The following is a 27,806-nucleotide window of genomic DNA, read 5'->3' as shown; positions in this document are numbered from 1 at the left end:
GTAAATTCAAATTTGAATTGTAACCATTAATGGTGCCACCGCTCTAGAAACCTAATCCCTAATCCTAAACCTTAAAATTATTATATACCAAAAACCAAAAGATTTTTAAACGTCAATCAAAAAATATTTGTTTTGTTACAGTTGAACGAACGGCAAGCCCAGAAAGAAGCAGTTCACCAATTGAGGAAAAACTCATTCCGATACATGTTGAATCGCCAAAGTGTGTATACCAGAAAAAACGGAGAATTTCTGACGAAAACATTAAATCGCAAACCATTTCCAAGGATGTTCAAGATTGTGAATTTATTTCCCCTTGCGCGTCAGAAATATTGAATAATAAAATATCCCAAAATTTTGACATATCAAATCGTAGTATTAAAGAAAATACCAAATATACATACATGTTGGATCATGGAAATGGGAAAAGGTCCCGTATGATGAAAAGCGATTTTGAAGAAATATGTACGTGTAAATGCCATATAAATGCGGCCGTTATAAAAAATAAATTAAAAACGGAAATAGAAGATTTGAAAGCACAACAAAAACAATATGAAATTGAACTAAGCATGGCAAGAAAAGAAATCAGAAAAGTAAGAGAGATGCTAAAACTAAAGGGACAGAAATTGGTAGAAATGACAAAAAATCGAAATCAAATGATAATAAAATATGCCAAATTAGATGCTCAGATTGAAATGATGAAACATAGAGCTATAATGCCTCATCCACAAACCAGCGATCTTGCGCTTAAATTTGCTAGCATGGCAGTGGGTCCGATTAAAAAATATGACGATGAAGAAATTGGAATATCACAAAGCATTTACTTGCAAAGCAACAAATGCTACAAATTGCTGAGAAATGACTTTCCGCTCAGACTTCCACATCCGTCAACTTTACTCCGACGTAGACCTATCAAGTCCGTCTGTCCTGGCATAAATTCTTCCATCGTACTCAATCTGAGCATTTCAGTAAATTCGTTTAATCAACGTGAACGTCTTTGTGTGCTGTGTTTCGATGAGATATCAATAAAACGGTCATTTGATTACAACGTAGCCGAAGATTTAATAGATGGCTTTGAAGATCTCGGGAAAGGGCAACGAACAAATAAACCAGCAAAAAAGTGCTTATTTTTCATGCTGAAAGGATTATGTAGTGATTGGAAATATATTCTCAGCTACTACGCCGTTGCTGATATAAAATTCGATACTTTGAAGAAACTTATATATGAAAATATAAATGTTGCATATTCAGTGGGACTACAGGTGAAAGCATTGGTTTGTGATCAAGCAACGAGTAACATCGCTGCCTATAGAGATATATGCGAACCCAACAGTATGGCCTTCTACCACAACGGCCGAAAAATTTATTGTTTGTATGATTATCCTCATTTGTTTAAAAGTATTAGAAATAATCTCATGTCAAATGGCTTCACAACAGATGATGGCGAGGTACAATTTAGTGTCATTCAAGAGGTATTTAAGGTTGATGAAAACAATTTACATTTTAAAATGTGTCCTAAAATTACATATAAACATATATATCCCACGTTTTGGGAAAAAATGTCAGTATCGAGGGCTACTCAGGTTCTCAGCAATACCATGGCCGCAGCAATACAAACTGGTATGGATTCAGGTTGGTTACATTCATCGGCGGCAGCAACCCAAAAATTCATCAAACACATGAATGACATTTTTGATGAACTAAATGTAAAATTACTGTCATCACGAAATCCAAACAATCGCCCTATTTTGCGAATATCAAAGGATAAAATCAATAGACTTAAAAAGGCTCTGGAATATATAGACAAAATTAAATACAAAAATACAAAAATTCAATGTATAGAAGGACTAAAAGTAACGATCACTAATATCATTGCACTTTCAAATGATATTTTCGAGACATGTAGCGATGTGAATTATATACTTCTTGGGAAACTGAACCAGGATGCACTGGAAAATTTGTTTGCCCAAGTGCGAGCATCCCTTGGAAATAATTCCAACCCGACCGTTAGAGATGTGCGATATATAACAGCAAAACTAGTTTCCTTAAAAATAGTTAAGAACAGTATGAATAAAAAAAACAACTGCGAAGATGACGACGAAACTCTTTTAATATGGCATACGGACTTAAAAACAGAGGTTGAAGATATGGTACGAGAAGATAACGGCTTGGCAAACAATATTGATGAGATAGATGCGGTTAATAAGGAAATGAATAAATATCAAATAGAACGATCTTACATAACAGAAATTCAAACCCAACGCTATCTGGCCGGTTACATTATTTATAAAACTGTAGTTACTAAAACGAACTGCGACCGATGTATTATGTATATTGAAAAAAGCGAAATTTTTACACAAATTTCAGAACATTTCATTCGAAATAAAAACTTTAATAGTAAAATTTTATATCTTATGGCGCCCAACGACAAGTATTTCGAAATGAGTCGATACCAAATGAAACAGTATGCAATTTTGTTTGAAAAGTTTGCTTATAAAGAAGGAATTAAGAGTTTACTTTTCAATGAAATTGTGAATAGTATGAATAAAAATTATGATTGGTTTGATGAAAAGGACGTTTGCTATAAGCACAGGCTTCAACAGCTTGAATTTCTACTTCGAGTACTAATATTTAAAAACTCTAAATGGAAAACTGAACAAATTGACGCAGAAAATCGCAAGCGATTACGAAATAAAAAGCTAAAAAAACTTGGCGCAAGAATCCATTATTAATTTAAATGGGGATGTAATCGCCCGATCATTTTAAAATTATTTTCGGACATTTCATTCAATGATTGGTAAGTCCCATAATAGTAAATATATTTATAAGCACAATTCTAATGTATATTTTCCACAGAACTCAATTGAAAATTGGTATGATATGGTCGAAATGATGGAACAAATCACAGTACCTTCGGATTTAAACTTCTTCTTTTTGTCCACCTTACCATAAACCGGAATTGAATCACAGAAGTACGAGCATATAATATACACTGAAAAAATGATGATTGAATGATGAATGAAGATTTTGTATCCTACAATCCAAGATACATATTTTCCTTACATATAATGATAAATGTCTTTACCATGAAACCTAATTGTATAAATTTAAAGACAATTAACTTTAACATAAAGACATGTATCTTTAGTATCTAGTAAAATTATAGTGCTAATTATTGGCCTATAAATAAAGATAATTGTATTTATTTCGATGGAATATTACATATATTTGTATTTGCGTCACATTTTTTTCTTGTAAAATAATTTAAAAAACCTGAATTGTTATTTTTAATTAATAATTCAAAATAAAATAAATGAAAAATAATAAAACGAAATATTTTATTATTCACAAAGAACTCACCATAAACTAATCAGTTTAGAGCGAACTCATATATTATGGGCACATTTTTTTTTCGTCAAAACAAATCGGAACGTAGGGCGAGTAAGTCAAAATATTCAAACAAAGGAAATTATAAAAAAAAACCGTGGAAAATATAAAAATTACAAAGGGGTCTTCGTAAAAACTAGCGAAAGGGCACTCACTATACACTGAAAAATGCATGCCCGGTTCAAAGATTGTCTACTTTAATATTGGTATTGATTCCGAGCCAAAGAAGCGGAGAATTCAAGTAAGGATACTTTTAAGACACAATTTTCTTTTAAATTTAGGTTTTGTGTACTTGACCCTACGAAGCAAATTTTACATTTTCGCTTTTTCAGCTTTTTTTCATATGCTATCGAAGTCCGTTAAACACAAGACTTCCAGTAGAAATTATGCTACGTTTCAAGTAAAAAACGTCTTTAAAATAAAGTGTTGAAAAACATGTCCTATTTTTTAACGATTTTTTGCTTTGTAGTAGATGTAGATGCAAAAATGCAAGAAATTTAAAGACAATTTCATTAATTTTAAAGAATTTTTTTGAATTATAAAAGTCCAAAAATTTTTTCTTTCATGTTATGATACTCATTTTTAAGTCAAAGCACTTAATTATAAGGACAACACGCCATACTGTGCCCAAGATTATGCAGAAGTATTACAAAATATTGTGCAAATCGGGTAAGTTTTAAAAGTTGATTAATGATTTATATAAAGCACTCAACAAATGTGAAAGATTTGAGATTTTATCGAAATGTAAATCTAAATACGAAGTTGTGCAGGGTATATTATAGTCGGCCATACCCGACTTCAGACATTCCTTATTTGTTTTTTTTATACTAAAATTGTGTTTCGTCCCATAACGTTAGATTTTAAGTACACACATTTTGTTGAAGTGTATACAAATGTCTAAATCGGTTCAGATTCAAATTCATGCATATGGGAATATAAAACTTTATAAAGCTCGCAACAAACTTAAAGGATTTGAGATGGTATCAATAATTTTGGTCCACAATGTGTAGAAGGGTATAATACATTATTTTATTTATTAAACATAGGACCGACATTGCCTTAAATTTGAAATATAGAGTTCAATTGGCATCAAATGCGAAATTAAGATTTTTTCACACATAAATAAATACGATAATCACCCCAACACGCAGTCCAAATGACGCAAAAAAAATTTTGCGTGGAGCTTCGCAAGGATGAAGCCGTAATCCACACTATTTCTTGGCCGGCGGTTTTTATACCCACCACCATAGTATGGTGACGGGGTATAATGAGTTTGTCATTCATTCATTCAATTTGCCTGAAATTGGAAATCTAGAGCTATTTGAGGACCCCTAAGAGGTATGCCAAAAATGGTGAGTATTGGTCCATGTTTTGGTACAGTCGCCATATAAACCGACCTCCCTATTTGGAGCATTGGGCTTATAGAAACCGTAGTTTTTATGCAATTTGCCTGAAATTGGAAATCTAAAGGTATTTTAGGACCATAAAGAGGTGTGCAGAAAATTGTGATTATCGGACCATGTTTTGGTATATCCCCATATAGACCGAAATCCCGAGTTTACTTCTGGGGCTTATAGAAACCGTAATTTTTATCCAATTTGCATGCAATTTGAAATCTAGAATTATTTAAAGACCATAAAGAGGTGCGCCGACAATGTAGAGTATCGGATAATGTTTTAGCATAGCCCCATATAGACCGATTTAACTCCTAGAAACCGTAGTTTTTATCCAATTTGCCAAAAGTTGTAAATATCCCAGCAAAAACTCTCATTACCCGGTAATCTTGTAGGTAAACCTATTTAAAAATTAATGACCACTTATTAATTGGCATCGCTTCGGATTACATTTACATACGCATGTCCTAGGAGGAAAGTACTTCTCCCCAGGCATACTTTCGGCCATAAAATAAATAGTGCTTTTAAAGCATATAATCAATCACCTAATATGTAATGACTTATTCATAGATACTCCAAAGCTTGCAAAATAGCCACTTATTGTCTCAGGCAACCAAATCTCGAAAATATTGATTTCTATCGCCGATTACAATGGATCAAAATATGGCGAGTGATGCTGTGATAGGAGCAATACTTGAATAGAAACGAATATTGTATAAATAAACAAAAAAATCTAATAAATCATCTAAATAAGATTACACGCAAATTAATTTCACACTTAAAATAGAAATAAATGTAGGTTGTTTAAGGGAGTTGAATTCGTGAATTACGTTACAATATATCCAATAGCCAATTCACATTAGGTTCGAAATCTACTAAAAGTGGATTTTAAGTCCCTTTTTTAGAAGGCAAATGGCATTTGAAATTTCGTTAAGTGCATTTTGGAAGTGTAATGTGAATGAGGATAAGAAAGCATTTATTTAAAACATAATATGATAACGTCATTAATTTAAGTACAATTATTATGAAATATTTGTGATAAAAATTTCTTAACGGAAAAATCTTCAGAATTACCGTTATATTACATATTTGATTTTTTATGTAAATACTCAATTATTCTATTTTAAGTCGTTAACAGCCAACTGCATAAAAATTTGAGAATAACAATTCGAAAATTACCGAGAAGTATTTTTTGTCATTACAAGTTAGTCATTATAACTCACCGCAATGTAATGCAACGTGTAATGACAGCTTTATTCCCGGTAATGTCAATTGTAATGAGATGGGGTTACCTAGTTTTTGCTGGGTATAGTGGTATTTTAGGCTCGCAAAAACGTGTTTCGGATTTAGTTTTTAACGGTCCATTAGGTAATACCTACATATGGACCGATTTCACTTCTTAAGGGTATAGAAGACTCACTGATCATGAAAATTGAAGCTTGAAACTGAATGTGAAAATTTTACTTCTCGTAATCATTCAAATAATGGGGGCGAAAATCTACAGATTCTAGATTGCAAATTAAATCAATAATTCCTCTAAAACTCGACCAAAATGGTTTTTATAAATCCAGCATCTGATATAGTATTCATAGGTAAAATGTTTAAATTTATCTTCGGGAAGTGTACTAGTTGAACTGCTCTGTTTGGGAGAATATCTGTCATCAAACCCACCTGACAATATTTTATTCATGGTGGTGGGTATTTAAGATTCGGCCCGGCCGAACTTACTGCTGTATGTACTCGTTTTTTTTTTAGGGGGTTTTATTATATTATGTTCGTTGGGGACTGGAGTGAGGCAAACACACTAGTTTGTGTTTTTCTCAGTTTTCGGCACCACCCCATGTCCCTCCCACGTAGCGATGCCAATTTCTGTTACATCGTCCCACGTTGCGATACAAATGTATCGTTATGACCTTTGATGGAGACTGGAGTGCTCTGCCTTGGGAGGGATTATCGTCTCACACTCAAGTCTCTCCCACGATGCGATGCCCAGGGTAAGGTTGCTCTTTACGGCATCGTTTAATCTTGACCACAAGGGACACACTGGAATTACCACAGTACTAAAATCCATTGATTCAAGTAGTTGCAAGGGAATCCACAGTGCATCCGATGGTGGCCAAGAACCTGGAAAGAAAAGAAAAAAAGATTAGTAAAATGGATATATTAGGAAGATAAAGAAAAAGTAATAATTGGATTGGATAAGTCAAAGCGACTCAACCAATCCGAAGAAATACTTGTAAATATGATAAAAGTCATTATAACTGGTATACCATCAAGTCTTAAGACAAAAGCGTTCCGCCCCCTAGTTACCGACGTTATGCGCTTTACAAATTATCAGTTATTCCGGACGACAGTGCTCGCGTCGGACATATCCCATACATTGGCCACATTATAAGTTAAGTTCGAAGGCAAAATCGATACTGCTGCATGTTTATGGGATCGATAACACATTTACTGATTATTTAGTCATCGCCGACATGTCGTATAGATTCGACACACTGTAATGCGCTTTACAGACTATCAGTTATTCCGTTCGGAATGTCGGTGTTTGTAGAGAATCTTACAGTGTGTCGAATCTATACGACATGTCGGCGATGACTAAATAATCAGTAAATGTGTTATCGATCCCATAAACATGCAGCAGTATCGAATTTGCCTTCGGACTTAACTTATAATGTGGCCAATGTATGGGATATGTTCGACGCGAGCACTGTCGTCCGGAATAACTGATAGTCTGTAAAGCGCATAAGATTCTTTGCTAACACCGACATTCCGTCCGGAATAACTGATAGTCTGTTAAGCGCATTAAGTCCGCTTTGAAAAAAGTTGAAGTACACGTTATTATATGAGGCTGCACACAATAAATGTAGACGCCGAAGCTTCAAAAAACGTTTAAAATATTTTAACTTAAGGTCAGTACTATGTTCGCATTTCGCGTTGAAATTTTCGCGGTTACTTTATTAAAACAGTTCAAAATAAAGCACATAAATTAACTCAATTGGTGCGCAGTTTCTTCTCCCTCTAGATTTCGGGAAGACTTTACAGGAATATGTTTGTTTTCATTTATAATTTTGATTATTTCAGGAAAAGTAATCGCGAAAATATAGTGATTTTCAACTCGAAAACCGAACATAGTACCCATCCTTAGGCTTTGGTAGGCTGTTTTGGTTTTGACGTTATAAACATTTTTTGCTTCAAGGATTGTGATGGAAAATATAAATTTGTTTATGTTTATGAAGCGAGCATTGCACTTTTCTATGTGTGTTGGAAAAAATAAGGCCTTAATGGTTCGAAAGGATATTGCAAGGCACAGTTTCCAAATATAAAAATTTCATAAGAGCAGAAAAATATAAGTTACGAAGGAATATAACATTATTTATAAGATTATCTGTAGATAGAATTATTTATTTATATTTATATATAGATTTAAAATTAGCGTTTTGAACCGACCTCAGCCTTTATTTTTTTTCCATTCACAAAGGAACCATAGCGTATTGATTTTGAATATTCGTAACTGAAAGCGCAACGCCGTATACTTTTGGGAGCTCCTTTAAGATAGGTGTGTATTACAGTTTATAGTCATTCCCCTTCAGTCTTTGGTGGATAAGCAGGAGAATAGAGTATTGAGTGATTTCTGAGTAATATAACAGTTTCCCCCAAAGAGAATTTGGACAGAGGACTGTTTAAATAAATCTGAGAGTGTGTATTAGGGGTGTGATTTTCGTAACTGAAGTTTTATTTATGTGAAAGTTAAAATTTATTTGATATATGATATTTATTAAATAGGATAGTTTATGTAATGTTTCGTAAAGACAAAGGATAAGAAAAAAGGAAAATATAAATAAGCTACAAATAAGGAAATTAATAGTAATGGTCTCTTTTGAATCCGTGGAAGTAACTTTTGCATTCAATTAATAACTTATCCCCGTATTGGGAAGTTGGAAATAAATATGTGGTAAGTTTTTTTTTTGAGGTAGCGGCAATGTAAAATGTGCAATATGCGGACGGGTTCAAGGGGTCACCTAGGTTAGGTTAGGTATAGTGGCAGCCCGATATTTCAGGCTCACTTAGACTATTCAGTCCATTGTGATACCACAGTGGTGAACTTCTCTCTTATCACTGAGTGCTGCCCGATTCTATGTTTAGCTCAATGACAAGGGACCTCCTTTTTATAGCCGAGTCCGAACGGCGTTCCACATTGCGGTGAAACCACTTAGAGAAGCTTTGAAACACTCAGAAATGTCACCAGCATTACAGAGAGGGGATAATCCACCGCTGAAAAACTTTTTGGTGTTTGGTCGAAACTGGGTTTGAACCCGCGACCCTGTGTATGCAAGGCGGGCATGCTAACCATTGCACCACGGTGGCTCCCTGGTAAAATGTCACCTAATAAACCTCATTTGGAATCTTTTGGTTACCAAGGCTGGGATGGGCGACTGGTGGTCAACATCTATCACCCTCCTTTGGATTTCTGGTTTCCTGGGAATGCGTGTAACTGTTTACTCTGTGAGAATACATATTGTAACGTCTGTTGGCTATCCAAATGAGAGGAACCTCGTTATATGCCTGGTGCCGAAAACGGCTCTTAATAACAGGATGCACAAATATATAAATATATAATATATGTATGGTATGGTATCCGACCCTTTTTGTAATATGAAGTTCATGGTATTCATGTCTTTCATATATAAAAACCAATGCTATGTTCGTCTTTCGTAACGCAAATCCGTGAGTAATACTTTCTTCTTACTAACCTTATCTCGTTTTATATATATTAAGGTTTCAATTGAGGTTTTAAAATAATCTTTGTTTGGAGTGAGCTAAAAATCTCAAAATGTATTTTAAATATGCGTCTGTTACATTTAGTGCGGAAATATAACAGCGGCAACACTGTCATGAGTGCAAGTTCAGAAATGAATTTTTCTAATGAGTGAAAGATTGGAACCATATTCACTAGAGTCCTCTCTTGTCCATATTCTACATCTGAAGTGAGGCATCTTTAGGAAATTTAAATCTTTGCATGAACATAATTATTAACTATGAGAGATAGATGGCGCCATAGGAAACAATCAGTGTTACCAAATTGAAATTATATAATTTATCTCAGATGTTAACCATTGCTTGTTGTTCCACACAGTTCACTAGTTATATATATATGAATTCAACATATTTTCAAACATTAATTTAATAAAAAATGGTCCAGAAATGGTCCAGAATTCTACACTAATAAAAATAAATCCGTAGTTAAACTAACGCTAAATTTAACTTTTTTTTTTTTGCAAAAAATTATTTGTTTGTACACTGAAATTTTGCTTAGCATAGAAGACGCATTTCTCTAATAAAAAGTTTTTTTCCTTGTCCAAAAGTCGACAAACTTTTCAATGAAGTCGTATTATCCTTATAATTAAGTGATTTCACTTAAAAATGGGTATTATAACATGAAAGAAAAATCGTTAGGGCTAAGGTCAACTTGACTTTAATAATTCAGAAAAATTCTTTAAATTTAATGACATTGTCTTTAAATTTGTTGTCTTTTTGCATCTTGACTACAAAGCATAAAATCGTTCAAATATAGGACATGTTTTTCAACACTTCATTTTAAAGACGCTTTTTACTTGAAACATAGCATAAGTACTACTGGAAGTCGAGTCTTAATTTTGAAAATAAAGTTGTCGTTAACTAGTTTTTAAAGGACTTTGATAGCATATTAAGAAAAAAGGCTGAAAAAGCGAAAAATTAAAATTTGCTTCCTAGAAGCAAATACACAAAAAAAAACCAAATTTAAAAGAGAATTGTGTCTTAAAAGTATCCTTACTTTTATTCTCCGCTTCTTTGGCTCGGAATCAATACCAAAATTGGTAAAGTAAAGACAAAATCTTTGGAACCGGGCATGCTTTTTTTTTTTCAGTGTAGAAAATTTTGTAAAAATTTTATTTCTATAGAAAATTTTGTAAAAATTTTATTTCTATAGAAAATTTTGTCAACATTTTATTTCTATAGAAAATTTTGTCAAAATTTTATTTCTATAGAAAATTTTTTCCAAATTTTATTTCTATAGAAAATTTTTTCCAAATTTTACTTCTATAGAAAATGTTGTCAAAATTTTATTTCTATAGAAAATTTTGTCAACATTTTATTTTAATTTTGTCAAACTGAATTATATACGTATTTAATCGGCCTTTTTTGTTTAATATATTCCCGTATGGACTAACTTACAATTGAGAAGACGGTGTTAAGAAATTATAGGATACCTTGTCATCGGCAAGTGTTATCGCAGTCCAAGTAATTCGATTGTGGATGACAGTGTTTAGTACAAGTTTCTATGCAATCCATGGTGGAGGGTACATAAGATTCGGCCTGGCCGAACTTACGGACGTATATACTTGTTAACAAATAATTTTTACTGGGTTATTGGTAATACTAGATTAGATATTAGGCTACTTTGAATAAAACTTCGATTTGTTGTTTGTTATTTATTGTTGACAAATTTATTAATAGAATAAATAGTTAGAAATTTTATTTATTAATTAATTTAACATGCAATTAAAAATTAATTTGCAATTATTTGAAAAAAAAACAAGATCTAGAGTTTTCATATGTCATCCATAATGTCACATTCATGTGTGTGTGTGATAAAATGCCGATAATTTTTCTAAAATTTTGATTCAACTTTCTGAATAATAACTTACACACACATAATCATATTAAATAATTGCAAATTATTTTTTAATTTAAATTGTGTGTGTGTGTATGTGTAGGATTGTGTGTGTCATATTTTCATTTAAGAGGAGGACTTATACATACAAAAAAAGTTAATTTAAGATTAAAAGTTCACTTTTACAATATATAGGTTTGCTTTTGGTTTTAGTTTTTTATAAGATTTCTTTTATATTTTTCTTCATTAATCATCATTTGCTTGCATATATATTTTTTTTGTATAAGGGCTGATTTTCATTTTATTTCGTTTTTTGTTGCTTTGTTTTTTTTTTAACAAAAAAATGTTTTTTTTTGTTTTTGGAAAATTTTGCATTATATTTTTTAATGTAATTTTCTAAAAGTTGCTGTTGCTTGAGTAGAATTTTTTTGTATTATTTTTTCTTTTTATGATTTACTTAGGTTTTAAGTATTTGGTGTTTATAGATATTTATTACATAGATTTTATTCTTCTGCTTTTTTTATAACATGTCGTGTTGTTGTTGCTTGTTTTTCTAAATTTATTCCAAGTGTTTGCAAGTTTAGCTTTAATTTCTGTTATAACTTTTAATTGAAAATAGAAAATAAATCACAAACTAAAATTAGAAATTCTTTTCATTTTTTTTTAATGCCAATTGGCTAAAGGTACTTAAGTAGTATGTTATTTTATATATTTTGTTTTTAATACATAATTCGTTTATGTATTCGTAATTCGGTTATAGTTTTAAAAAGTTCTTTCCTTTGAGACATTTGTGTTTTAATTTCCGTTAAATAGAGTAAAGAAATATTTTTTAGTGGAGAAAATTGTTTAAGTTTCTATAGAGAGAGAGAAGAGATATTTGATCTAGAGAAAGTGTGGGTGTGTAGATAACAAGAAAACTAAGGCTTGTTGACTAAAAGAAGATTTTTTTTTGTCAAAATTTTATTTCTATAGAAAATTTTGTCAAAATTTTAATTCTATAGAAATTTTTGTCAAAAGTTTATTTCCATAGAAAATATTGTCAAAATTTTATTTCTATAGAAAATTTTGTCAAATTTGTATTTCTATAAAAAACTTTTTCAAATTTTTATTTTCTAGTAAACTGTGTCAACATTTTATTTCTATAGAAAATTTTGTCAAAATTTTATTTCTATAGAAAATTTTGTCAAAATTTTATTTCTGTAAAAAGTTTTGTCAAAATTTTATTTCTATAGAAAATTTTCTCAAAAATTCAATTTCTTTAAAAAATTTGTCAACATTTTATTTCTATAGAAAATTTTGTCAAAATTTCATTTCTATAGAAAATTTTGTAAACATTTGATTTCTACAAAAATGTTGACAACATTTTTTATAGAAGTAAATTTTTAACACAATTTTATTTGTATAGAAAATTTTGCCAAATATTATTTCTATAGGAAATCTTGTCAAAATTTTGATAATGGTTGATAGTTTTGTTGCAAGTAGAGGATGCTGATGATGAATGTGGTAATTCCGAAACGAGGGTCCATCCACTATCTTGCACTCTATAGAGCTTTGCCCAAATAAATTTGACAAACATTGTTCTCCTCTGTTGGTTAAGCTACATTTGTAGTTTAGCCAATGCTTGGTTTTAAGCTGAAATCAAAAACAAACAAAAAAATTATTGCTATAGAAAATTTTGTCAAAATTTTATTTCTACAGAAAATTTTGTTAAAATTTTATTTCTACAGAAAATTTTGTCAAAATTATATTTTTACAGAGAATTTTGTCAAAATTTTATTTCTATAGAAAATTTTGTTAAAATTTTATTTTTATAGAAAATTTTGTCAAAATTGTATTTCTATAAAAAACTGTGTCAATTTTTTGTTTTCTAGAAAACTGTGTCAACATTTTATTTCTATAGAAAACTTTGCAAAAATTTTACTTCTAAATTTTATTATATCTTTAAAAAATTTTGTCAAAATAGAAAATTTTATTAAAATTTTATTTCAAAAGAAAATTGTGTCAAAATTTTATTTCTACTGAAAATTTTGTAAACATTTTATTTTTACAGAAAATTTTTTCAAAAATTTATTGCTATAGAAAATTTTGTCAAAATTTTATTTCTGTAAAAAGTTTTGTCAAAAGTTTATTTCTATAGAAAATTTTCTCAAAAATTTAATTTCTATAATAAGATTTGTCAAAATTTTATTTCTGTTGAAAATTATGTCAAAATTTTTTATAGAAGTAAAATTTTGCCAAATATTGTTTCTATAGGAAATCTTGTCAAAATTTTGATAATTGATTGAGGAATGTGGTAGTTCCGAAACGTGCGTCCATCCAACCATCTTGCAGTCTATAGGGCTTTACCCAAATAAATTTGACAAACATTTTTTTCCTCTGTCTGGTTAAGTTACACTTGTAGTTTAGCCAATGCTTGGTTTTAAGCTGAAATCAAAAACAACCAAAAATTGTCAAAATTTTATTTCCATAGAAAATTTTGTCAAAATATTTTTCTACAATTTTGACAAAATTAAAATTGTATTTCAAATTTTATTTATATAGAAAATTTTGTCAAAATTATATTTTTACAGAAAATTTTGTCAAAATTTTATTTCTATTGAAAATTTTGTTAAAATTTCATTGCTATAACAAATTTTGTCAAAATTTTATTTCTATAGAAAATTTTCTCAAAAATTTACTTTCTATAGCAAGATTTGTCAAAATTTTTTTTCTGTACAAAATATTGTTAAAATTTTATTTCTATAGAAAATTTGAAATCTTTTATATTTAATACATGAGTTTTATTAAAACTGCGTCATTTTTAATTAAAAAAATAATAAATTATAATAAGTCTATTGATTCCACTTATTTTGATTTCCGTCTTAGTGAATATTTGGGTGATTTGTGCAACCCAACTAGTTACAAAAAAGAACGTGGAATTAAGAACACCAAATTTAAACGTTCGTGGATTTGAGGTGAATAGAGGAAGTGCAATTGAAGTGGATATCAGAACATGGGTGATTATTTCTATAAAAAATGTTGTCAAACTTTTATTTCTAAAGAAAATTTTGTGCAAACTTTATTTCTATAGAAAATTTTGTCAAATTATATTTCTATAGGAAATTTAGTCAAAATTTTATTTCTATAGGAAATTTAGTTAAAATTTCATTTCTATAGAAAATTTTGTCAAATTGTATTTCTATAGAAAATTTTGTCAAAATTTTATTTCTAAAGAAAATTTTGTGCAAATTTTATTTCTATAGGAAATTTAGTCAAAATTGTATTTCTACAGAAAATTTTTCCAAATATTATTTCTATAGACAATTTTGTCAAAATTTTATTGCTAAAGAAATTTTTGTCAAAATTATATTTCTATAGGAAATTTAGTCAAAATTTTATTTCTATAGAAAATTTAGTCAAAAATTTATTTCTATAAAAATTTTGTTAAAATTTTATTTTTACAGAAAATTTTGTCAAAATTATATTTTTACAGAGAATTTTGCCAAAAATTTATTTCTATAGAAAATTTTGGTCAAAATTTTGTTTCAAAAGAAAATTGTGTCAAAATTTTATTTTTATAGAAAATTTTGCAAAAATTTTACTTCTAGAGAAAACTTTGTGAAAATTTTATTTCTATAGAAAATTTTGTCAAAATTATATTTTTACAGAAAATTTTGTCAAAATTTTATTTCTATAGTAAACTTTGTTAAAATTTTATTTCTATAGAATATTTTGTCAACATATTATTTCTACAAAAAATTTTGTCAAAATTTTATTTCTATAGAAAATTTTGTTAAAATTTTATTTCTATCGAAAATTTTGTCAAAATTTTATTTCTATAAATTTTTTTGTCAAAACTTTACTTCGACAGAAAATTTTGTGCAAATTTTATTTCTATAGGAAATTTTTTCAAAATTGTATTTTTACAGAGAATTTTGTCAAAATTTTATTTCTATAGAAAATTTTGTTAAAATTTTATTTTTATAGAAAACTTTGTCAAAATTTTATTTTTATAGAAAATTTTGTCAAAAATTTTATTTCTATAAAAATTCTTTGTCAAAACTTTAACATACTTCTATAGAAAATTTTGTGAACATTTTATTTCTATAGAAAATTTTGTCAAAATTTTATATCTTTAAAAATTTTTGTCAAAATTCTAGTCTATAGAAAATTTTGTCAAAATTTTATTTCAAAAGAAAATTTTGTAAACATTTTATTTTTAGAGAAAACTTTGTCAAAAATGTATTGCTATAGAAAATTTTGTCAAAATTTTATTTCTGTAAAAAGTTTTGTCAAAAGTTTATTTCAATAGAAAATTTTCTCAAAAATTGAATTTCTATAAAAAGATTTGTCAAAATTTTATTTCTGTAGACAATTATGTCAAAATTTTATTTCTAAAGAAAATTTTTTTATAGAAGTAAAATTTTCACACAATTTTATTTGTATAGAGAATTTTGCCAAATATTATTTCTATAGGAAATCTTGTAAAAATTTTGATAATTGGTTGATAGTTTTGCTGCAAGTAGAGGATGCTGATGAGGAATGTGGTAATTCCGAAACGTGGATCCTTCCAACCATCTTGCAGTCTATAGAGTTTTGCCCAAATAAATTTGACAAACATTGTTTTCCTCTGGTTAAGCTACACTTGTAGTTTAGCCAATACTTGGTTTTAAGCTGAAGTCAAAAACAACAAAATGACCAACAATAACAAAACAAAAAGAAAGAAGTAAAAGGAAGCGCGCTCAAAATAAACCCAGCCAACTGCACTCAAATCGATGATTTGATGGTGGTCAAGGAAAAGAGATATGTTTGTACAAATTTATTTCGACAAAGGCCGGCTATCATAAACCTTTTTGCGGAAGGTTCCAGTGTGGTTCACTTTGGGTTTAGTGAACTGCCTGAATTTATTCTGATAATTGGTTTATAGTTTTGCTGCAAGTAGAGGATGCTGATGAGCAATGTGGTAATTCCATCCAACCATCTTGCAGTCTATAGAGTTTTGCCCAAATAAATTTGACAACTATTGTTTTCCTCTGTTGGTTAAGCTACACTTGTAGTTTGGTCAATGCATGGTTTTACGCTGAAATCAAAAACAACAACAAAATGTTATTGCTATAGACAATTTTGTCAAAATTTTATTTCTATAGAAAATTTTGTCCCAATTTTATTTCTATAGAAAATTCTGTCAAAATTTTATTTCTGTAGAAAATTTTGTCCAAATTTTATTTGTATAGAAAATTTTGTCCCAATTTTATTTCTATAGAAAATTTTGTCAAAATTTTATTTTTACAGAAAATTTTGTCAAAAACTTATTGCTATAGAAAATTTTGTCAAAAATTTATTGCTATAGAAAATTTTTGTCAACATTTTATTTCTATAACAAATTTTTTCAAAATTTTATTTCTATCGAAAATTTTCTCAAAAATTTAATTTCTATAGAAAAAATTTTATTTCTATATAAAATTTTCTCAACATTTTATTTCTATAGAAAATTTTGTCAAAAATTTATTTCTATAGATTTCATTAAAAGTTAACCTCCTTCTTTTAGTCAACATTAAGCCTAAGGGTGCAATAATTAAAACATTTCAAAACTAACATTAAGGCTTTTAAATTCAACAAGGATATACAACATCCATGAAAATTTCAAATACTTGAGATATAAGAGGATTTTGAAAGGTGTCTGTGTATGTGTGTGAGGGAGTATGTGTTTGAGTTTTAGATAGATTTTAGATAATTGAAGTAATTCGTTGGTGCATATATTCATTTTTTATAGACTATAGATCAGTAATAAAAATTTTGGATTTTTTTAATAAAATTTTTTGTTAAAAAATTAAAAAAAAAACAATTCTTCTTACAATTTGAAAGAGAGCAATAAAAAAATCAAATAATCTAATATTAAGCAATAAATTTTGAATAAATCTATTTTTATAACCATCAGAAGAAAAGTTATATATGTAGGTCAAGTCCATATTTTTTTGGTTTATATAATTCGTAAGATATAATTGTGATGATCTGGTAATTCCTTTAAGTTGCTTTAGTTTTGTTTTTTCAGTAACATATTTGCTTTATACTCTGTGGCATTCATATTTTCGTTTTCTTATACAACTCTGATCATTGTTTTCTTCAAATATAACAAAATTGTATTTTTGTTATATATATATTTTTTTTATTTAAATTTGTTTTAAATGTTCTTCAAGGAGTTCACAGCCTTTTAGCATTCATTTATATATCCCCTTCTCCTTTGTCCTTACAGTAGTAGAATATCTGAGATTAAATATTTGCAATTTGTTGAGATAAATGTAGGAGGAGGAGGAAGAGGGTGAGCTTTTTCTATTTTTAATTTTCTAATTTGTTGCATATATTCTTCATTTTGTATTGATTTATATATATTTTGGGGGGAGTTTATGTTTATTAAGTATTAAAACAAAACAAAAATAAAAACATTCTGAAATTTTTACTGCTTTCTAATTTTTATTTTCTTTTTTAGGTTTATCAACCCACACATTTTGTAATTTTTATTTTATTTTGCTGGATAGTTTTCTATCATATTTTCTTCACTATTTTTTTTTTTATTTTTTATATTAATTTATTTTTTTTTTTTGTTTGTCTTCTTGGTTTTGCATTATGAAAGCTAACAATGTGGACGGACAAAAATAACTATATATGATCTTTTGTTTTCTTGGTTTTGTTTTTTGTTCTATTATAATTTTAATATATACTGTTTTCAAAAGGTTGTGATAATCTTCTTATTTTGTTTCTGTTCATTTCGTTTAATTACTATTTAGAATTTTAAGTCGATAACTTGCTGCAGTTATGGGATTTGTTAATTTAAAATAAAAGTAATACCAAACATTGTTGTAACAGCTTCCAAACAGGCTGCGGAGGGAATCAAATACACAAAAAGGCAACTTTTGTTTTATAGGAAAAATAAACAATCTTTTGCGAAAAATTGTATTTCGTTTTCGTGAGACTTCTATAATGTGTTGTCAAAATAATGAAAATTTACAGACGTTTTTGGATTTTTAATCAACATTTAACTACCATCCTTCTCATAAAAGCAAAAATGGACTAAACATCATAAAGAAAACATCACTAGCGCTAAATTATTAATTACAACGCTTTAGTTCATTCTTACTATTTTTGAGAAGTATACGAAAAAGTTCTTCTGTTTGAACTTTATACCGACGTTTAGTTCATACAATTTTTAAGACATATTTGAAATAGAGAATGTTTCATTGGGTTGGGGAAAATTTCCTAAATAAATAAAAAATTTAACACTAAAACCAAATAATTTCTCCAAAAAAAGAAAGTTAATTTTAGCATGACTGTAACAACCGTCTTTTTTTGTGTATATGAGAAATATTAAAAAAAGCAGTTGATCATTCTAAAAGAGGAAGAATAGAAATAAACACAGTTAAAATTTCGACCCACAAAATATTATTCAAAAATTTAAAAAAAATTTCTAAAAAATTTAATTTCTATAGAAAATTTTATTTCAAAAGAAAATTTTGTCAAAATTTTATTTCTACAGAAAATTTTGTTAAAATTTTATTTCTACGGAAAATTTTGTCAAAATTTTATTTCTATAGAAAATTTTGTCAATATTTTATTTCTATAGAAAATTTTGTCAAACTTTTATTTCTATAGAAAATTTTGTCAAAATTTTATTTCAAAAGAAAATATTGTCAAAATTTTATTTCAAAAGAAAATTTTGTCAAAATTTTATTTCTACAGAAAACTTTGTCAAAATTTTATTTCTATAGAAAATTTTGTCCATAATTTATTTCTATAGAAAATTTTGTCAAAATTTTATTTCTACGGAAAATTTTGTCAAAATTTTATTTCTATAGAAAATTTTGTCAATATTTTATTTCTATAGAAAATTTTGTCAATATTTTATTTCTATAGAAAATTTTATCAAAATTTTTATAGATTTAAAAGTTTGACACAATTTTATTTCTATAGAAAATTTTGTCAATATTTTATTTCTATAGAAAATTTTGTCAAAATTTTATTTCTATAAAAATTTTGACAAAATTTTTATAGATGTAAAAGTTTGACACGATTTTATTTCTATAGAAAAATTTGTCAAAATTTTATTTCTATAGGAAATCTAGTCAAAATTTTATTTCTATAGAAAATTTTGTCAAAATTTTATTTCAAAAGAAAATTTTGTCAAAATTTTATTTCTACAGAAAATTTTGTTAAAATTTTATTTCTACGGAAAATTTTGTCAAAATTTTATTTCTATAGAAAATTTTGTCATTATTTATATCTATAGAAAATTTTGTCAAAATTTTATTTCAATAAAAATTTTGTGAAAATTTTATTTCTCTAAGTAAAAGTTTGACACAATTTTATTTCTATACAAAATTTTGTCAAAATTTTATTCTATAGAAAATTTTGTCAAAATTTTATTTCTACAGAAAATTTTGTTAAAATTTTATTTCTACAGAAAATTTTATTAAAATTTTATTTATACGGAAAGTTTTGTCAAAATTTTATTTCTATAGGAAATTTTGTCAATATTTTATTTCTATAGAAAATGTGGTCAAAATTTTATTTCTATAGGCAATTTTGTCAAAATTTTATTTCTATAAATATTTTGACAACATTTTTATAGATGTAAAAGTTTGACACAATTTTATTTCTATAGGAAATCTTGTCAAAATTTTATTCCTACGGAAAATTTTGTCAAAATTTTATTTGTATAGAAAATGTTGTCTATATTTTATTTCTATAGAAATTTGTTTCAAAATTTTATTTCTACAGAAAATTTTGTTAAAATTTTATTTCTACGAAAAATTTTGTCAAAATTTTATTTCTATAGAATATGTTGTCAATATTTTATTTCTATAGAAAATTTTGTCAACATTTTATTTCTATAGAAATTTTTTTCCAAATTTTATTTCTATAGAAAATTTTGACAAAATTTTTATAGATGTTGAAGTTTGACACAATTTTATTTCTATTGGAAATCTTATCAAAATTTTATTTCTACAGAAAATTTTGTCAAAATTTTATTCTATAGAAAATTTTGTCAAAATTTTATTTCAAAAGAAAATTTTGTCAAAATATTATTTCTAACGAAAATTTTGTTAAAAATTTATTTCTACGGAAAATTTTGTCACAATTTGATTTCTATAGAAAATTTTGTCAAAATTTTATTTCTACAGAAAATTTTGTCAAAATTTTATTTCGACAGAAAATTTTGTTAAAATTTTATTTCTACGGAAAATTTTGTCAAAATTTTATTTCTATAGAAAATTTTGTCTATAATTTATTTCTATAAAAAATTTTGTCAAAATTTTATTTTTACGGAAAATTTTTCAAAATTTTATTTCTATAGAAACTTTTGTCAATATTTTATTTCTATAGAAAATTTTGACAGACTTTTATTTCTATAGAAAATTTTGTTAAAATTTTATTCTATAAAAAATTTTGTTAAAATTTTATTCTATAGAAAATTTTGTCAAAATTTTATTTCAAAAGAAAATTTTGTCAAAATTTTATTTCTACAGAAAATTTTGTTAAAATTATATTTCTGCGGAAAATTTTGTCAAAATTTTATTTCTATAGACAAATTTGTCAATATTTTATTTCAAAAGAAAATTTTGTCAATATATTATTTCTACAGAAAATTTTGTTAAAAATTTATTTCTACGGAAAATTTTGTCACAATTTGATTTCTATAGATAATTTTGTCAAAATTTTATTTCAATAAAAATTTTGTGAAAATTTTATTTCTATAAGTAAAGGTTTGACACAATTTTATTTCTATAGAAAATTTTGTCAAAATTTTATTCTATAGAAAATTTTGTCAAAATTTTATTTCTACAGAAAATTTTGTTAAAATTTTATTTCTACAGAAAATTTTATTAAAATTTTATTTCTACGGAAATTTTTGTCAAAATTTTATTTCTATAGGAAATTTTGTCAATATTTGATTTCTATAGAAAATTTTGTCAAGATTTTATTTCTATAGAAAATTTTGTCAAAATTTTATTTCTATAAATATTTTGACAACATTTTTATAGATGTAAAAGTTTGACACAATTTTATTTCCATAGGAAATCTTGTCAAAATTTTATTTCTACGGAAAATTTTATCAAAATTTTATTTGTATAGAAAATTTTGTCTATATTTTATTTCTATAGAAATTTATTTCAAAATTTTATTTCTATAGGAAATCTTGTCAAAATTTTATTTCTATAGAAAATTTTGTCCAAATTTTATTCTATAGAAAATTTTGTCAAATTTTTATTTCTACAGAAAATTTTGTCAACATTTTATTTCTACAGAAAATTTTGTTAAAATTTTATTTCTATGGAAAATTTTGTCATAATTTTTTTTCTATAGAAAATTTTGTCAATGTTTTATTTCTACGGAAAATTTTGTCAAAATTTTATTTCTATAGAAAATTTTATCAATATTTTATTTCTATAGAAAATTTTTCAAAATTTTATTTCTATAAAAAAATTTTGTCAAAATTTTATTTCTATAGAAAATTTTGTCAAAATTTTATTTCTATAAAAATTTTGACAAAATTTTTATAGATGTAAAAGTTTGACACAATTTTATTTCTATAGGAAATCTTGTCAAAATTTTATTCTATAGAAAATTTTGTCAACATTTTATTTCTACAGAAAATTTTGTCAAAATTTTATTTCTACAGAAAATTTTGATAAAATTTTATTTCTGCTGAAAATTTTGTCAAAATTTTATTTCTATAGAAAATTTTGTCAATATTTTATTTCTATAGAAAATTTTGTCAAAATTGTATTTCTATAAATATTTTTTTGTCAAAACTTCGTGCTGAAAACAAATTCGAAAAGATTTGACTTCTTTCAAACAAATCGGACTACTTGCTTTTTTATTTATAGGTACAAATACGGCGGATATGCATATGTAAAACGTTCGTCTTAAAAAATGTCGGCGAGAGGGTGTAGTTGGATTTATTTTGTTTGAAAAATAGTTTTTTTTTTTAATTAAAAAAAAATTAAAAACCTACTTTTGTAAAAAATCGAATATTCGATTTCTTCTATTATCCCAACTTTTTAGTTTTACTTACTAAGCGCGTATTAAAATTATATATTATATTTCTATTTACGACTTTGTATTGCAATTTCAAAAATGTTGGGCCATATTTATATGTTAATGTTAGGCCAAAATATCAGGTAATACTGTACATTACGCTAAACCCATTTGGAAGCTTTTTTCTTTAAAACTCTTGAAAAAAAAAAAAAAACAAAAATTAGACATCAAAAATAGCTTTAATTTATTTTGCAACAATTAAATAATGAAATTGTTTTATATATGCATGTGGTGTACAATTAATAAAACTAAAATGAAATTATTGCAAATTATTGCAAGAAGAAATTATTTCTATGTATGTTGTAGTAGTAGCAATTGTATATGTATTAGATTAGATATCTTAGATAGCGAATTACAAATATACCAACAACCCAACTGTAGTTAACTTTCATTATACAAATTGTATTTGTTCGGCAGAATATATATGTATAATATATATATAAAAAAAACACATGAAAAACATAAAATGCTTATATATTATTTAAAATATCTATAATAAGAAAATAACAATAGAAAAACAAACAAACATAATATATTAGAGCGAATACAAAACTATCAATATAACAATTAATTAAAATTAAGAAACTATAAACAAACAATCTTTTAAAGATATAGTTTATTAGTCTAAATATTACAAATCTAAGATTATTAGTATAAGAAGTAATAATAGAAATGTGTGGATAATTAAAAAAAAAAAATAAATAAAAAAATATGTTAAAAGTTAAAATTTTTTTCTGTTTCCAATTTTTTTTTTTTAGTTTTCCATAAAGACTAGCAACTATTTGGCAATAGCAGTAAAGTATGTTTTTTGTTTAGTTAAAAGCAATAAGTATGTATATATATGTAATGTATATATATAAATATATGATTAAAGTTACAATTTTCCTTTATATGTTCTTTTCTCTTTTTGTTTTGCAATTTTAGATATTTTTTTTTTACATATAAATATTTTATATACTAGGTATATTATCAATATTTTTTACCATTTCTTTTCTCATGAAATATATGTAAAAAAAATCTATTTATATAGATATCTGTATATGTTTTGATTCTAAAGAATTAGTTCGTTTTTTTTTTTTTTTTGTGTTAAAGAGAAAACTAAACAAAGGCTTTAAAATTTTCGGATTACATTTTTAAGTTTTTTTTGCTTTAAATAATTGATTGATATTTACAAAATGTGCTTAAGAAAGCATTTAGTAATCATTCCATAGGATTTTTTTAGATTTATAAAAATTAAAAAAAACGAAATAAATTGTATTGTAGCCAGATTTAATCATTTATAGTGTTGAACAAAGTTTGACTTTACAAAACTAATCAGAATAAATTGATTTTGAAAATTTTTTGTAAAATCGATTTTCTAGATTTTTTACATACAAATATCGACATCCAACTTTCCTATTTCAATATAATGTACGCCCAAAAGCGTTTCTGAATCTGTACGAATTGCAATGTCTTTTAATCTATGCTGACCAATGTTATCCAAATGTCGATTAGTCGACTTTGATACGATCATAAATGTCAAAAATTTTGACCAATGCTTGATATACAAAAAAAACTTCTGATAATGTACACCACAGACGGGAGTGCTGCCCGATTCTATGTAGGCTCAATGACAAGTTTACAGCTTTGTCCATTAATTCATGTTATAAAAATTATCCACAAGTCTCGTAATCGATTTTGACCAATATGGTCATTCTCCCTATAAGCGGTCGAAAAAAATGAGTTTGGACGGAATATTTTGTCAAAATAATATTTCTGTATAAAATTTTGCCAAATTTTATTTCTATAGAAAATTTTGTCAAAATTATATTTCTACAGAACATTTTGTTAAAATTTTATTCCTATAGAAAATTTTGTCAAAATTTTATTTCTATAGAACATTTTGTCAAAATTTCATTTCCATATCAAAAATTTTGTCAAACTTTTTCTGTAGAAAATTTTTGCAAAATTTTATTTCTATAGAAAATTTTTGCAAAATTTTATTTCTATTGAAAATTTGGTCAAAATTTTATTTCAGTACACAATTTTGTCCAAATTTTATTTCTATAGAAAATTTTGTCAAAATATTATTTCTATACATTTGTTTCTCAAAATTTTATTTTATAGAAAAATTTCGTAAAAATTTTATTTTTAAAGAAAATTTTGTCAAAAATTTATTTCTATAGAAAAAATAAACAAAGAATTCTAAAAATCTAAAAAAACATAAAGAATTCTACCAATCTACCGAACAGTACAAAATCTATCATTTATGGTAGAATTGTGGCAACTGTGGCAACCGTGGTCCCAACGTGTTCCACATTGCAGAAACCACTTAAAGAACCTTTGGAACACACAAACATATCATAGAAAATTTCTATAGAAAATTATTGCAAAATTTTACTTCCATAGAAAATTTTGTCCAAATTTTATTTCTATAGAAAATTTTGTCAACATTTTATTTCTATAGAAAATTTTGACAAAATTTATTTCTATAGAAAATTTTGTCAAATTTTTATTTCTATAGAAAATTTTTGCAAAATTTTATTTCTATAGAAAATTTTTATTTCTATAGAAAATTTTGTCAAAATTTTATTTTTATAATTTTTTTTCTCAAAACTTTATGGAAAATTTTTTCAAAATTTTATTTTTAAAGAAAATTTTGTCACAATTTAATTTTTGAAGAAAATTTTGTCAAAATTTTATTTTTAAAGAAAATTTTGTTAACGTTTTATTTCTAATTTTGTCAAAAATTTATTTCTATAGAAAAAATAAACAAAGAATTCTACAAATCTAACAAAACATAAAGAATTCTACCAATCTACCGAATGGTAAAAAATCTATCATTTTTGGTAGAATTGTACCAAATGTGCAACCGTGGTCCCAACGCGTTCCTCATTGCAGAAACCACTTAAAGAAGCTTTGGAACACAAAAATATCACCAGCAGTAGTAAGATGAGAAATTTTTGTCAAAATTATATTTCTATAGAAATTTTGTCAAAAATTTTTTTCTATAGAAAATTTTGTCAAAATTTTATTTCTATAGAAAATTTTGTCAAAATTTCATTTCCATATCAAAAATGTTGTCAAAATTTTATTTCTAAGACAATTTTTGCAAAATTTTATTTCCATAGAAAATTTTATTTCTAAAGACAATTTTTACAAAATTTTATTTCTATAGAAAATTTTAACAAAATTTATTTCTATAGAAAATTTTGTCAAAATTTCATTTCTATAGAAAATTTTCCAAATTTTTTTTATTGAAAATTTTGTCAAAATTTTATTTCTATAGAAAATTTTGTCAAAATTTTATTTCTATAGACAATTTGTACAAAATTTTATTTCTATAGAAAATTTTGACAAAATTTATTTCTATAGAACATTTTGTCAAAATTTTATTTCTTTAGAAAATATTGTCAAAATTTTATTTCTGTAGAAAATTTAGTTAAAATTTTATTTCTATAGAAAATTTTGGCCAAAATTTTATTTACATTGAAAATTTTGTCAAAATTTTATTTTCATAGAAAATGTTGTCAAAATATTATTTCTATAAATTTTTTTCTCAAAATTTTATTTTATAGAAAATTTTGTCAAAATTTTATTTTTAAAGAAAATTTTGTCAAAATTTTATTTTTAAAGAAAATTTTGTCAAAATTTTATTTTTAAAGAAAATTTTGTCAAAATTTTATTTTTAAAGAAAATTTTGTCAAAATTTCATTTTTAAAGAAAATTTTGTCAAATTTTTATTTCTAATTTTGTCAAAAATTTATTTATATACAAAGAATTCTACAAATCTAACGAAACTTAAAGAATTCTACCAATCTACCAAACAGTAAAAATTCTATCATTTTGGGTAGAATTCTACCAACTGTGGCAACCGTGGCTCAACGCGTTCCACATTGCAGAAACCACTTAAAGAAGCTTTGGAACACACAAAAATATCACTAGCATTAGTAAGAGGAGAAATTTTTGTCAAAATTATATTTCTATAGAAATTTTTGGCAAAATTTTATTTCTATAGAAAATTTTTGCAAAATTTTATTTCTACAGAAAATTTTTGTAAAATTTTATTTCTATAGAAAATTTAGTCAAAATTTTCTTTTTATAAAAAATTTAGTCAAAAGTTTATTTCTATAGAAAAGTTTTGTATAATTTTATTTCTATAGAAAATTTTGTCAAAATTTTATTTCTATAGAAAATTTTGTAAAAATTTTACTTCCATAGAAAATTTTTGAAAAATTTTATTTCTATAGAACATTTTGGCTAAAATTTTAGTTCCAAAATTTTTAAGTCCATTGAAAATTTGACAAACTTGACAAAATTTTCTATGGAAATAAAATTTTATCAAAATTTTATTCCTATAAAATGTGTTTTTCTCAAAATTTTATTTTATAGAATATTTTGTCCAAATTTTATTTTTATAGAGAAATTTTTGTCAAAATTATATTTCTATAGAAATTTTTTGTCAAAATGACATTCCTATAGAAAATTTTTGCAAAATGTTATTTCTATAGAAAATTTTGTCAAAATTTCATTTCCATATCAAAATTTTTGCAAAATTTTATTTCTGTAGACAATTTTGTACAAATTTTATTTCTGTAGACAATTTTGTACAAATTTTATTTCTATAGAAAATTTTGTCCAAATTTTATTTCTATAGCAAATTTTTGCAAAATGTTATTTCTATAGAAAATTTTGTCAAAATTTTAGTTCCATCGAATATTTTGGCCAAAATTTTATTTCCATTGAAAATTTTGTCAAAATTTTATTCCTATAAAATTTGTTTTTCTCAAAATTTTATTTCTAATTTTGTCAAAAGTTTATTTCTATAGAAAAAATAAACAAAGAATTCTACAAATCTAGCAAAACATAAAGAATTCTACCAATCTACGGAACAGTAAAAAATCTATCATTTTTGGTAGAATTCTACCAACTGTGGCAACCGTGGTCCCAACGCATTCCACATTGCAGAAACTACTTAAAGAAGGTTTGAAACACTCAAAAATATCACCAGCATTAGTAAGAGGAGAAATTTTTGTCAAAATTATATTTCTATGGAAATTTTTTGCAAAATTTTATTTCTATAGAAAATTTTGTCAAAATTTCATTTCTATAGAAAATTTTGTAAAAATTTCATTTCTATAGAAAATTTTTGCAAAATTTTATTTCTGTAGACAATTTTGTACAAATTTTATTTCTATAGAAAATTTTTGCAAAATTTTATTTCTATAAAAAATTTTGTCAAAATTTTAGTTCCATAGAAAATTTTGGCCAAAATTTTATTTCCATTGAAAATTTTGGCCAAAATTTTATTTCCATTGAAA

General features: G+C 25.7%; 1 long non-coding RNA gene across 1 annotated transcript; it reads right to left on the bottom strand.

Annotated features, from left to right (window-relative positions):
• Positions 1 to 4,391: 4,391 nt before the first annotated feature.
• LOC142238458 (uncharacterized) lies at positions 4,392 to 7,143 on the bottom strand. Its single transcript, XR_012722729.1, has 2 exons — positions 7,049 to 7,143; positions 4,392 to 6,902 (listed from the first exon to the last, which is right to left on the bottom strand). It is a non-coding gene; the product is annotated as an uncharacterized LOC142238458 (long non-coding RNA).
• Positions 7,144 to 27,806: the final 20,663 nt, after the last annotated feature.

Source organism: Haematobia irritans, chromosome 5, assembly GCF_050003625.1.
Source record: "Haematobia irritans isolate KBUSLIRL chromosome 5, ASM5000362v1, whole genome shotgun sequence".
In the NCBI taxonomy this organism is placed as follows: Eukaryota; Metazoa; Arthropoda; class Insecta; order Diptera; family Muscidae; genus Haematobia; species Haematobia irritans.
Note: the sequence above shows the minus strand (reverse complement) of the source record. Positions and strands in the feature narration are given on the sequence as shown.